This window comes from Prinia subflava, chromosome 11 (assembly GCF_021018805.1).
Source record: "Prinia subflava isolate CZ2003 ecotype Zambia chromosome 11, Cam_Psub_1.2, whole genome shotgun sequence".
Lineage (NCBI taxonomy): Eukaryota > Metazoa > Chordata > Aves > Passeriformes > Cisticolidae > Prinia > Prinia subflava.
In genome coordinates this window covers 20,270,953-20,285,162 of record NC_086257.1, presented here as the reverse complement: position 1 = coordinate 20,285,162, position 14,210 = coordinate 20,270,953, and the positions used below count along the sequence as shown (strand labels likewise).

At 38.8% G+C, this 14,210-nt stretch overlaps 1 protein-coding gene across 4 annotated transcripts in view; it reads left to right on the top strand.

The window, feature by feature from the left end:
• NAALADL2 (N-acetylated alpha-linked acidic dipeptidase like 2) overlaps positions 1 to 14,210 on the top strand; it is a 417,141-nt gene that overhangs the window by 19,065 nt on the left and 383,866 nt on the right. For all 4 annotated transcript variants that reach the window (XM_063408209.1, XM_063408206.1, XM_063408207.1 and 1 more), the window contains exon 2: positions 5,833 to 5,891. The gene's annotated coding sequence lies outside the window, so the exon portion shown is untranslated. The remainder of the gene's footprint in view (positions 1 to 5,832; positions 5,892 to 14,210) is intronic.

Here is a 14,210-nt window from a genome sequence, read left to right as displayed (position 1 = left end):
ATGCTCTGGTGTTTATCCAAAATTTCAGGTTCCAGAGTTTTGAATTGAATTTTGAATTTTCTGGTGCCAAAACCAGTTTGTGATCAGATTTTGGCCTCTGTCCTCAGATTCATTTGCTGAGGTTGCCTCTCTCTAGTTACATGTTACCTGTTTGTACCAGCTGAGGTTCTTCCAGAGAAAAAGGAAATGAGTCTCCTAACTTTTGAGTTTTTGCCACTCCTCACTCTGAGCTATGATGGAACTCACTCTTCTTTTGGCAAAGAGGTGCTTGAACTTTTTGTATGTAACTGAAAGCACCTGGTTATGAAGCACTAAAGCCTAAAGAAAGAGGAACATCTCTGGATGAAGAGAAGATGTAAAGATAATGTGGTAATGCTTTGACACAGAATGGGAAGGCAGACTTGGGACTAGAAATAAATAAGTAAAACAGACAAAAAAGTTCAAACAGTGATGTCTGTGTGGGTGTGATTTGCCTGTGTTGAAGTCAGGCTTGTAAGTTAAAACTAAACTCAATACAGCTTTCCCTGTAATGGACTTGGGCGTTCTAGAAAGTCTTTTAAATAGAGTTCATATTGTATTTTGAGGTTAAATTACCCCAATAAAAATAATTCCTCCATGTGCTTCCTGGATATGAAGTTTAATCAGACTGTCTTGGAAAGAAGCCTGGGACTAATATGAGCATTTTCTTGATGTGATGTCTGCACATTTTCACGAGAGGAGTAAAGGTCATTCCCCTGTTGGATGGGGAAGAGCTTCCTAAAGCATGCTGGCAGCACTAGATTTTTCTGCAGTTTCTTTACAGTGGTGATGTTAAGGTTAGATTTAATTTCACAGCTGAAAATAATATCTAGAGTGTAAAACAATTGCTGAATTAGCAGTTGTTCTTATTCAGTGTTTGTAAGTCCAAATTGGGCTGTTTGCGGAGGAATTCTTAGTGGAAATTTGTGTTATCATCTGACCTCGGTTTTTCCCTATTTTTTTAATCTTCTAAAAGCCTTTTGCTTTACAGCTCTTGTAATGGTATAAAGGAGTGAAGGTTTTCTTGTATGAGCAGATCTGGGCACTGGAGTGAAACAGCAGCTTGAACATCCAGTGGGTGGTCACTGGGTAGGAGCTCATTTTGGCTATTTCCAAACTGGGTAGCAATCATTGAGGAGGTAGAACACTGAACTAGCCAGTCATCCAAACCTGTTAATGTCCATCTTTTTAGGGTGTAAATATTTTAAAGGCAGTGTTTCTTACAGCAGTGCATTCTGGGGGCTTTTTGTATGTTTAGGAAAAAAATGCATGTGACCTTGGTTTAGTAAAAGTACAAGAACAAATTCCATTGAATAAAAGCACATCTGAAAAGTTAAACAAAAAAATCCTTTCCTACAGATTAAGCCTGGTGCCTTTCTCCTCCCTTTTAAACATTTAAACACACTCTTTACATGATGCTTAAGCTTTTAAGTCAGAGTTATGAGGTGCTTTAGCCGGGCTTGAGCCTGAGAACAAGACCCAAACCAGGACAATAACAAAATGACACAAAGATTGACTCCACCGTGCTTGCTGGATGAAGTGAAAACTGCTGAAATATAAATCCTATATCCTGGGATTTCACTGCCTGCTGGAACTAATCTCATTAACTTAAAACCACCTGAGGCTTAAGAGACATATACACTGCTGTGAGAAGTTATATTTATCTCATCCTAGGGGGAAATCCTTTCCCTCCCCCAGCTTACCTTACTTTTGACTTTGTCATTCTTGAATTACCAGGTCATTTCTCCCCCATGGGAAAGTCGTCATAGCTCACAGCTATGCAATTACTGTATCTGAAGTTCACTGCTGTATGAATGCAGAGATCACTGTTCGAGGGTTTTCTTCTTAAATAATTTCCTAGAGAAAACAAAGACTGGAAAAAGAATAGGTTAGCAGTTTACTTAAATAAACTTCCTCCAGAGCTGCAGAAAAAGATTCCAGAACTAAAACCACAGTATAAGGCAAACAGTTTACTGAAAGCATTAAGGTGTTTATTGCCTTTGTAAGCCAAACACTGAGTTGTCTTTAACCATTAAAGTTTAAGAGATTGGTGGCCTCTGATAAGTGGTAATTGGATGCAGAAATTCCACCGCGGGGTTGCTGTTGGAAATCCCATGAGTGTTGCCAGGGAGAGTTCTGGAGTTGAGTGATTGATTGCTGCACTCTGATTTGGATTGAGACTAGATCCCAAATCTGCAGTCAGTATTAAATCCAGCCAGGAGAAATACTCTGACATGGGAAGATTTTGGATAAGGCTTTTACTGATAATCTTGTTGGACTTTGCAACAAGGCAAAATGACCTTGTTCAAGTGTCTTTTAGTGTGTGTCTACTTCTGAAGAAAATGAATACATCAATTTTGGGTTATCCATTTAACAGCTCAAATATAAAATGATACTAAGAAAAAAAAAAGTAATGTAAAAACAGAATGAGCTCCTGACAAAAAAACAAACAAACAAAAAACCAAATCCTGACGGCCTGGTCTCTGAGATGGAATACAGGAAGCCTCATGCATGGAAGGTTTTTGTGGTGAGCCTGGCCCTTGGGTGCTGCTCCCAGAAGGGACCCTCTGGAGTTGAAAATTGGTGTTGTGGAGGTGGAAGTTGCTGTCACTGGAATGGAGGTGCCAGCTTCTGTGACTAAGAGAAACGACCACTGAGCCAAACTACACCTCATTTTTGTAAAACCCAGCTCAAAAGGTGATTTGTGGATTTGAATGATGGCTCTGTCAGAGTTCACTGTTTGCAGTGGTTTATTGGCCCTAAGTGACCATTTCCCAACCAGCCATTTGAATTGTTCTGTGTTGATAGTGTGTGTATAGGGACAACAATAGATGCAGTTGCAATTGCGGACCAATTACAGTAATTAAAAATGATAATACAAGGCTCTGTTTCTCTTTCATCTGCATGGGATGAAAGTGGTCTGGTCTGTTGAATGGGAATGCCCCATTAATCCTCCTTTAATGCCCCATATTTAAGGGCCTGCAATGAAGTGTGTATGAGCAAATAGTGAAGTGCATTAATGTCTCTGGATTAGGAGTCCATGTAATTATGGTGCTAATTAAATGTTGTTGTGATCTTGTCTAGATGTAAGTGAATTTGATCAAGTGTTTTTTGTTTAATTTTGTCGAGTAATGAATAAATCAGTGAAGTTACAAATGGCTGTTGCTATTGTCTTGTTAAGAATGGAGGCTGTAGGGGTGAATGGTTGCTGAACTCTAGTGTACATTCCCTCTTCAGTCCTGCATAAATGAGTACAGCATATTCCAGTTTGTTTAGTGATGGACAGGCTGTTAGTTCTTAAAATAGCTAAGGAATAGGAACCTGACACTTTGAATGATTTATGTGTTTTCTTTGTAAGCTTGTTTCTGTTTTGTAACCTTTAAAATGTGGGTTTTATGGGTGATATCATTAAAATTTATACTCCCTCTAGTATGTGATGTTAGTCATTATTGCTCTGCTGTGCCTCTAGATCACCTGTCTGAATTATAAAGCAACCTTCCTTGGAGCTAAATAATATTTTTTCCAAGTGCGTGCTGACTTCATTATTTTTCATTGGTACTCCCTTACCAGAGCAGAGGCCAGAATCTGCCCTTTCCTGCTTTCCATCCGAGTGGGAAAGGTTACTAAGAGTAACTGTTTATTTCTAGGAATGAAATATGAGGGATTATTTAACTGAAGAGATCTGATATCAATCAGAAGAAACTTCCAGAGAATTTGGTTTGAAATGTACTTTGTTTTTTCTTCTTTGTTAACTGAGATTGATATGCTCAGGAGGTGATTTAATGTTGTGCTGGGCTTTGTTAGGCTAATTTAAAAGGGTTTCAGCAAAGAGTGGATCTCAGAGGGAAAAAAAAATACTGATACTGAAAGTGAATCACAGCCCTTGATTCCATCAACTGAGACTCACAAAAATCTTATACACCAGGAAAGATTTTGTAAAAGGTTTCAAAGACTGCATCCTCAAATTGAAAGTGCCAAAAGGATTTCTTCTGGAAACCTCCACAATACTGTCAAAAATTTTTGGGTGTTTTTTAAACAAATTGATCCAACGGAAAATGGAAGTTTTGCTGAACCATAGATGACTCCCCTGGTTCTCTGAAGGGTGTCAAGCAAACTACTCTGTAACCCATAAATATCACCCATCTCTCTCTTCTTTCAGGAAATAAATGATCTTTATTCAATGTTTATGTTGTATATTGTCTAGCAGATTGTGGTCCAGAGTAATTAATTGTGAACTTCCCAACATGACTTACTAGCCAGCTTTCATCCAGAGGTGAGATGGAATTGGTTTCTGATCAGTATGACTGCAGATGTTTTAGTTTTTCAGATCAATCCTAGAATCAGATCATGGACTCCCAGCATTAACCCAGTACTTCCCAGTCCTCCAGCAGCCCATGGCCCCCAGTGCCACATCTTGGAAATGCCTCTGGCCGTGAGAATTCAGACACTTCCCTGGGCACCCCTGCCAGGGAAGGACACACCTCTCAGTGAATAAATTTGTCCTAATAGCCAGCTAAAACTTGCCCTGGCACAGCTTGTGGCAGTGTCCTCTTGTCCTTTTGCTTCTTACTTGGGAGACCAACCCCACCTGGCCCCAGCTTCCTTTCAGGTGGTTGTAGAGAGTGATGAGGTTCTTTTTCTCCTGGCTGAAAACCCTCAACTCCCTCAGCTGCTCCTCAAGACTTGTTCTCTTGTGCTTTCACCAGCTTCATCTTTCAGAAGATGCTAGAGCAGGCAGAAGAGTTGGGATTCAGGCTTCTTGTAGCAATGCCTGTATGGTTTTTTTTTTGTGTGTGTTTGTTTTTCTTACATAACCTTATCATTGTAATACAAATGATTTACTGATGTTAACAGAGGATAAAATACTAATTTCAGAGCAGCCTGAGGCTACCTTGATATATTCAGTGCTGTCATCTAGTTTCATTGAAAGATATGTGATATAGCACTAGAAAACGAGTTCGAACAACAAAAATTGTGTTATTGTTGGAAAACATAAGGATGGGATATGTCAGATAAGAGTTATGTCAGAATAAGTCCACTCAAGCACTGGATCCTCAAGCCAGTGGCCTTTTCCTGAAATAGGTGATATCACATTGCCTGTTGTTACAGTTATTAAAAGTCCTTGTCTGCTGCTGTCCCCAGAATGATTATTAGTCTCAATATTTGCAAGGCAAGTTACCTGTCATGTTACAGATTTCCCTATTTATTTTTGTTATAAAGAAAATGTGAGCATCAGAGGTCCCTGCATTGAAGGCTTCCAGCAGCATAATTCCTAGAGCTGGAAGGAAAACTCAATCCTAACATAAACTGAGGTCTGTTCCAAGATTCTTGTCCTCCCCCCACACACTGCAACTAGACTTTGATTAAAGGAATTCTATCAGGTTGAAGTTTAATTTGCTGTATGCTACTTACACCTATTTTAAATTGTGACTGGACTCCCTACATAAATGTCAGTCAGATGGTGAAGGAGGTGGAAAGAAGAACTGTGATGGTGATTAGAGGAGGCTGAGTTCAGTTTTTCATGGGATTAATGCTTTCCAAATTGGAGGATATAAGATTGAAAGTGAGGGGCACACTCCTTGTTGAGGGAAAGTGGTGGAGTGATCCTAATTCAGAATCTCATTAAAGCAACTGTCAGGATTCCTCTATTTTACCCTCACCTCCCCTATTCTATAAGAGTCAGCTGTCGTTTGGAGTGAGCATACTGCCAAAGAGGCATTTACAAATAAATGAAAAATGTCACAATTGATTTTGCTCCTTTCAGAGGACTCCGTGTCAGCTTTGTCACAAACCCTTTGTTATTCTCTCTTTCAGATCTCTTGTCTGGACTTTGGAAATAACTTTGGTTCTTGGATTCCTTCTGTTGACCCGGGGTAAGCTCCCTGGACTATGACTTTTTATTAACATTTGTGCAACAGTTAAATAACATTGACTTTTCAGTGCCTATGAAGGATGAAACGCTAGAAGTTCTTACCAATTACCTTATGAGTGTGTATAGAAGCTGTATAATACTATCCACGCTTGAAAATACCACTAAAAGTCAGATTTATTTTGTGGTTTCTCATATAGAAGTATTTGCACATTATGGTAATTACTTTCCAAAGTGTTGTGTGCCGTGGTAGTAGTCACATAAAATATGAACAGCTATGTGGTTTTATTTGTTTCTAAAGAATATGTACTTCTAAGGTTGATAGTGTTCTTTTCTTCCATATTTATAATTTCTCACTCTTTCACTGTATGTTAGGTGCTTATAGTGCATTTTCCTGCTTGTGAGGAGATCAAAACAACAAAGGTTGTTTTTCCTACTTATTTGCTGGCTGGATAAGTGAGCTTGATGTGCAGTATCAGTCTACCCCTTTTAATGCAAAAGAGTTACCATAAGATTGGATATCTGTTGAAATGTCATTATAAGAAATAGTTGAGATGGTTTAGATATGAAGTATCTAAACTACAATTACATCTAACAAAACTTGGTTTAGTTATTTTTTCCTTGAGCTTCAGTTTTTGAGATTGCAATCAAAAATACAGTGTTTTACTAAAATTGCTGTGAAAGAAACTTCATTAACATCCAGAAAAATACCTGTGATCCTTTAAATAGGAGTTGAAGATTCCTGAAGACAGACCCAGTGCTCCATTTAAGAGTAATTTTTGTCCTTGCTGCATTTTCTCTGATGTCCAGGAAGTGTGACTTGCAAATGGTAATAGGACAAGAGATTTCCACTTTCCACTAACTTCAACAAAAAACCCAGACCATATAGAAAGAATTGGTTTGTGATGGTTTTGTATTTCTAAAGGGATTCTTCAGCAGCAGTTCATGCATATTTTGTGATCTGGCAAACAGCCAAAAATCGCTCTTTCAGTGCATGATTTTTCATAGCATATGAAAAAAACATTTGCTGCATTTTATCACTATTGCTGTTACCAGATTTTTAAAAGTCAGAGAACTGAAGAAAATCACTTTGCCGTCACTTTTGTACTCTGTAAACTCCTAAGAAGATGGGGAAGAATTGGATTCCGTAAGGAAAACGAGAACAATTTATGGTGTCACCTGCCCTGTGTGTGGGTTTTGCTTCTTTTTCTCTTTCACCTGGGATTTTAATGTAGCTTGATGAGCTCTACTTTAGCACTGCAGAAATCTGCTTGCCTTGCTGTGTGCATATTTGTCAGCTGTTTAAGCATTTTTAATACATTATACTTCATACCTGGTTTTTGCTGTTCTGATATACATTTTGCTTAATTTGTTCTAAAAAATTTTAATGTGTTGAATTTGTTCTAAAAGAAATTTTAAATGAATATTTGAAATAGCTGTTGAATTTCCTGAAAGTTCAGACTTTTTTATTTTTCTTTTAACTAGAAATCAAAACTTATTAACTAGAACTTCCAAAGAATACCCTTAATTTGTACTTTGGACAGTTTGTTTACATGGTAGTACAAAGTTTGTGGCAAAGCTCTCTAGGGCAGTCTCTAAAACTGTATTTTCAGCAGTGGGCTGCCCAACCTTGCTGTTCTTCTATTTGTATTAGAAGACTAATAAAAAAACTAAGATGTGAATCTATAAGGACAGAAAATGAGTTCTGGCAATGTGGAAGATGATGACACAGTCTCAAAGAATGAATCAGACAGTTCAAGGCTGTTACATTTGTGTAATTAATTAATATTACTGTAAACAGAGATGGAAGGAAGGAAAACGAGGAGGAAAATAAAGAACTCATAATTATCAGCTCTATTTATTCCCCAAAATGCTCCTGTTTGACTTACTAAATTGTTTTGAGGTAAATCTGAATGGAAATCTGTAGCATTTCACATCTAAATGAGGCATGTACTTAGGAGTGAAGCAGTGCTGCAAAGGCCAATCCAGAACTCTCCTAAAATGCCTTGGAACAAAAATGTTTAAATATGACTTGGCGGATTTGCAGAAGCGTAGACTTCCACTCACCAAATTTTCACTCAGCCGCATTTGATCATGTTACTGAGGTTGATTTGTCCCAGCTTCTGAGAGCTGAGCATCCTCTGATCCATGGCTGTGCAGATGTAAATATCTGTGCCCCAGCTGCTGGCACATATGGGAATTAATTCTCTATATTAGTCTGAATCATGAGATTGCTCTGGAGTGCTCGGTGTGCCTACAAGCAGTGGATGAAATGTCATGGCTGGCAACATTGCCATGAGTTTGAAAATAACTTTAGGGGGAGATTGTCTGAGATCTCCACCCAGCAAATAGCAAAAAAAGATTAATAAAATAAAGGAGGAATGTGTGAACATCACCAGTGCTTATTCAGTTCATTAAGGAACTTGCAGGTTGGGAATGAGCCTTATTCCAACGAGAATCCTTCATGGAAGTGAACCAAAGGCAGTCCTGTGCTGCTAATACAGGTTTCCTGGAAGCTTATTTTCAGCCAGGAGGAGGGGAGTAGGGAAGTGCCCTGAGAACTGTATCTTTCTGCATCACTTTCTGCTCTTAAACTGCAAGTGAAAATGTTAAATCTATTAAAATTTAATTTCAGCTGATAGTGGCCATCCTGTTCCCCAATTCCCCCCCAGTAATGACTCTGTGCATGCTGACAGTTGTTCAGCTCCTGAACCTAGAATATTCTTTCACCTTATTTTCATACACAAATATCTCTCTTCCTTTTTTAACTTAATAAAGGTGCTGTATTTCTAAGTCATGGGGATGCTGGTCTCATTTCAGTGGGACGAATCACAGACCCTTCCCAGTGCCTAGATACACGAATTTTTTGTGGAATAAGACAGCTTTTCTGTATATGAAGAAAAAATAATTGATGAAGAGGGGAGGGTGGAGGAAGTAAGGATGATAACCTGATCAGATAGGGAAAGATAAGGTTTGGAGGCGGTATTATTCATGAGTTTTTCAATGAAGCTATTACAACTTCAGTTTTAGATCATCTACTTAAAAAATCCTGCAGGTCATTCCTAGTTGAAATCAGTCCAGTTTTTAACACCTCCCCTATTTTGCCCCATGTTATTTCTGAATTTAAGTTCCATGTTATTCCATTGACTTTAGAGAGGTAACTCATGGAATAAACAAATCGTTCCTCACCTCTTTATATCTGAGGCTCTGCTCTGTGCTGCTGTCCCCTTTTAGCTGCTATGAAACACTTATTATCCAGCTGCTGTCCTCTGAAGTGTTTAGTGCTGATGCTTTATAAATTTCAAGTGATGTAACAGAACTCGCAGCAGAAAGGACATGTGGAGAAGACAATGCTAACAAACAATTTGCAGCTCCTCATTGCCATGGCTGGATGAGTTGGTTTTAGGTAATTTGCTATTCAAACAGGAATAATGAGGTTAAATGTGTTTTACTCGTTTTCATTGTGGCACAATGGTCAAGCCTGAACCGCTTAATTTGAAGGGGTTGGACAGGGCAAAGAAAATTGTTAATCATGTGCTTAATTGATCATTCTCTCATGATTGCCTCTAGCTGTAAGGTGTTAACGATGGTCTGAGATATTAACCATCAGAAAACCACTGAGACCATACAGGAATGTACCAGGGAGCAGCTTAATGGTGAAATGGCTCAATTGCTGCCAACTCAGCAGAGCAGAGGCAGGGGACACAGCTGTCCTGCTGAAGCCTGGAAACCTGAGTTTTTGGTCAAAACCTGGCATGAAATGCATGTGGTGTGATCATCTTTGCATAGTCTGTTTGAGGATGCAGGGAAGTTCCTTTGACTGCATTTCCTTTACAGGATCATTATTTTAGCCAGAGCATCTATAATGTTTTCAGCACAGAAAAGCATTAGCAGGACCTAATGCATTTTGAGCTTTCTCTATGAAATTGTAGTATTTGCTTAAACAACAAATAATGATAATTGCAGCTGGGTTTGGTCAGGTTTATTTTACATTTCCTAGAACAAAAGTGTTTGAAATCCTATTCAGAATTGTTTTCCAAGTTCATATGTCTGCGTATAGATTGGAATTACTGTAAGGAAAATCAATGAATTGCCATTGTGTTGATAGTATTGGCTGGCTGTATTTGATAAGTATGTCCTTGGGCATTTTTCAGAATTGTAGCTATAATTTATGGGTGCTGATTACAATTCCTATGTGTCTTCTGTAGCTCTAGAAACAGGTTATGCAGACTTGTCAGCAGTAACAGTGGTCTCCAGCAGAGTGATGATTTTGCACAAATGTTTCCATATAAAGGAGACAAATACAGCCTTCCGTCCCCCACCATCTGTTGGTTGGGGTATTCCCTTATTTTCTACTGTTTTGGGGAAGCATTTGCCTTAATGTTCTTGAATTAAGTATAATAATTAAGATTTTAACGTTTGTAAAAGCTCAACTCGCATGCAGGAGGTAGATTGTGACAGCCTGACATGCTGTACTAAAATGATACGTAAGTGGAGCAGTGTTTTCATCAACAGAAATGTGTTGCTGTTCAAAGTTGATTCTCTCTGTAGGGTGCCATAAAGTAATTAGAAGACCATAACACGATCCTCCAGTATTGCATTAATTCCTTAGAGGGATGAATTCATCTTTTCTGACTGCAGTAGTGCATGACTGGCCATGGAAATGCCACTGAACTATAAAATCATCTGTAAAACAAAGAACAGTTTTTCTAGAGTAGCATGTTTATTTTACAAAGCTCATAAAAGGCTCATACTTTTAGTGATTTTTGCTTCCAGCAAACTGGAAGTGAAAGTATTTATCTTAAAATTAAAAATCGACATGGAATGCTGTGTACTTTGCCTCAAAGAAAATTGCATGTGAAATATTTGTCTTCTGTGAGGACTGAAGACTATTAGAAGGTCTGTGCCAACACAAGAAGAATCTCTTGTTTCAGAGGATGAGTTTTTGCAGCTGGTGTAAACTAATCTGGCAACGGCTGCATACTGTAAATTTAAAGGATAAGAATTCAGTTTTCTTTTTCCCAGCAGTGGGTGGAGAGCTGGGTTTGTTTAGTGAGACAGTGTTACAAATTAGCCTTGATTGGGCTTTTCTTGGGTTTTTATTTTAATTTGTTAACTGCCCAATGTTGTAAGCATGAGTTTGTAGTAGAGGCTTGTGTTGGCTGGGAGGGGAGGGACGCTGGCCATGCACTGCTCAGATGGGGCAAGACTGGGAATACTCAATGGGTTTGATCAGAAAAGATGCTGTGTGCAACCCCTCTAAGCTTACGTGTTGCTTTGCTTACAGCAGGAATTCCAAAACCCACAAGGACATTTTTCACCATCTTTTTATTATTCCCCTGTAGTACATCTTTCTGATTGTGCTGTGAAGTGAGTTGCAATTGAGAGGTTCTTTCCAGCCCACCAGACTTGTGTGTTTCTGCTGTGTTTCAGTTGGTACTCAGCATTAATCCTTCCTGTACTTATGTTTTCAGGAGCAGTGCTGGAAGTAGCCCTTGCTGCCATATCCCAAAATAAAGCCCTTGTCTTGAAGAAATGAGACATTGAGGTCTAGTTTGCTATGGCAGAGGCTTTGGGAACGTGCAACAAAAATTCAGCAGTCTAATTAAGGAAGCACTGAATTTCAGGCCTGCCTTGACTACTTCACTCAGGTCAATAATTCTGTGATTTTGTGGAGGCTGCATGCCTTAGCACAAAGAAAGGCATGAGTGGTTTCATACGTGCAAATTAGAATTAGTGACTCTCTTGTATGACACATGAAGGGAGCCTTTAGTTTCAAGCAAGGGAGCATAATCACTATTTCTTGGTTGCTAAATATCCAGTGTGCAAAACCAAACTTTCAGTGAAGGTATAGATCATTATTTCTCACATAACTATTGAAATATGAAAGAACATATGGAAACTGAAATAGATGCTTCACACCCTGCTATAGTTCAGGGCAGAGGTGCAATATTTAGCATCCTTGTGGTATTCTCAGTATATTTAGTAATTCTTTAGGACTATGCTGTTCTAATTATAGCACATCTGAGTTCAAAAAGAGTGTTTCATATAGCCTTAAGGCCTATGAAGGAGATAATCTTCTTGGGAGTTCTGACATTTGTTTTAATGGGAGCAGGATCAAGCACAAATGCTAGGCTGGAGTGACATTTAAATGTGATCAGCAATACTGATCAGCGATCAGGAAATCGAGCTGTTCCAGCTGTTTACTTAAAAGACCTTTATGTAACATACTGTCAATCGTAAGGGGTTTTTTTTTGTATTTTCTTGGAAAGAATGTGGCTCTCCCCCTGTGAATAAACCATCTCTGTCCCGGTGATGTGGATGACAAGACTCTGATGGATTTCAGCCACATTATGAATCTCACCTGCTGGAGATTCAGTTTATATGCACAGATACAGAACTGCTCAAAGCAAAATGTTTCACCACCCTCGGATGAACACTCTCGGTGCTCCAAGGCGTCTCAGTGCGTTAGGGAAGAGAGCTCATTTCCACAGAGATAAATGCTTTGCAGTGGTGTTATTCTCACAAAAAGCTGAAGCCAGAACCAAGAAATTGAACAATTCTTGATTAAAAGAATCATCCCAGCTCCCCTCCGCAAACAAAACACCTGGACAGGAAATAAATGATACTGTAATTAAAGTGATAGAGGTTTGAGCTTCAACAAGGAGAATAGTGAGGCTTGCAGAAAATGGAACTGGCAAGCCTCAGCTTTAAGGGCATTGTTTAGACAGGACTCAGGGATTTGAGGGTAGGCAGGTCCAGCTTTTTGGGAAGCTTCTCTCTGATGGTTACGTGTTCCTGTTGTTTTCATCTTGGGTCCTCCAAGTCCACTGTATCTTCTGTAAAAATCAGCTATGCCTGATATCCTAAAGCACTGCCCTGGGAGTCACTGACTTTGTCACTGCAGACCTTTTGAATTTGTTGCGAATTCACCAAGTAATATTTATTACAAGCTGTGTATTGGCTGCTGTTTTTAGGAAATATGACTTTTTTGGATAACTATCCTTTATCCTAGGTTGAACTATCACCATTTTAGTCAACAGCTATATGGTGGCTGTCATTCAGAAAATGATAGATTGTATTTTGGAAATTTAATTTCATGAGCGCAGTTTGCCTCATGTGAAAGACAATTTTGTTGGTGAATCACTGTCGAACTTTTCCTTTAAAGCATAAGCTGACACTTCTTCACATTCCCTCACTTACAAATGTGTCAAAACCCCCAAAATGTTGTGTATTTTTTCCCCTCTTTACAGTGAAAGCAGTAAACGCCTTCCATTCATTTTCAGACTTCCTAATTCTTTTTATTTTCTATGTCTGTGCTCACATCTTCGTTCATCCATTAGTTTTCTTCCTCTTAATACACAGAACAATCTGTTTCACCAGTACGTGTTGAGACGTGAGTAGAAATAAAGGCTGGGGCAGAACTGAAGCCTCTGGCAGAGAGCTGACAGGGGATGTGGCACTTTGCATTTTAGTTTTGAATAGGTTGGTGGTTCTGCAGTGTTTGTGAGAATACATTTGCAATAAGAAGTGAGAGCACCTTGTTTGATAGCTTTTATAGTGATAGTAGTTCCTTCAACCCGACTGAAGCAGCCTGACATCTTTTTCCTGTTGTTTTCCATTTGGTTTTACCTATACTGAATGAATATATTCAGAATCAGCTGAAGCTTGACAAATGCAGCTGTGAAGACTTGTCTTCAAGCTATACTGCAGATTTTTCTCTTGCCTTTCTTTGCTCCAAGAAATACCTGTTCAACTGTTTTTATAGTATTTTTATGATAGGCATTTCAGATACCTACTGCTGGATAAATAAAACTGCCTTCCTAGCTTCAGGAGGCAGGGATGTTTTTTCATTTGTTTCTCAAGATTTGTTGCAGTGCAGAATGTAGTTGGATGTCATAGTAAAGAAGATGGCCTGGCATGGAAATGAGAACATAATTAAAATTATTTTTCCTTTTCTCAGGATTTGGAACAAACTGTTGCTTAAACCTTTTTCTTAGAGGTATTATACCTAACAAGCTCTCTTGAGAGAGATGGGGGTAGAGCAGCAAAGCTATCAACAAAAATATGGAACGGCTGCGTTCCCTGGGGTTTGCTTAAATTTGAAAGTAGATAGGAACTGTGAAGAAATATAATGCAATCTGGTAAAGAAACTGCAGTGTAACTCCAGTGGCCTGAGACACAGTAATGTGCCAATGTAAAGTTCTCGTATTAACCTGAAAAATAGGTAACAACATAAAACACTCTACAGTTGCTTAGTTTACATTTGTCCTTGATGCATCATATTCAGTGTCTTGTGGTGTGGAGATCAATTTGTGCTGTA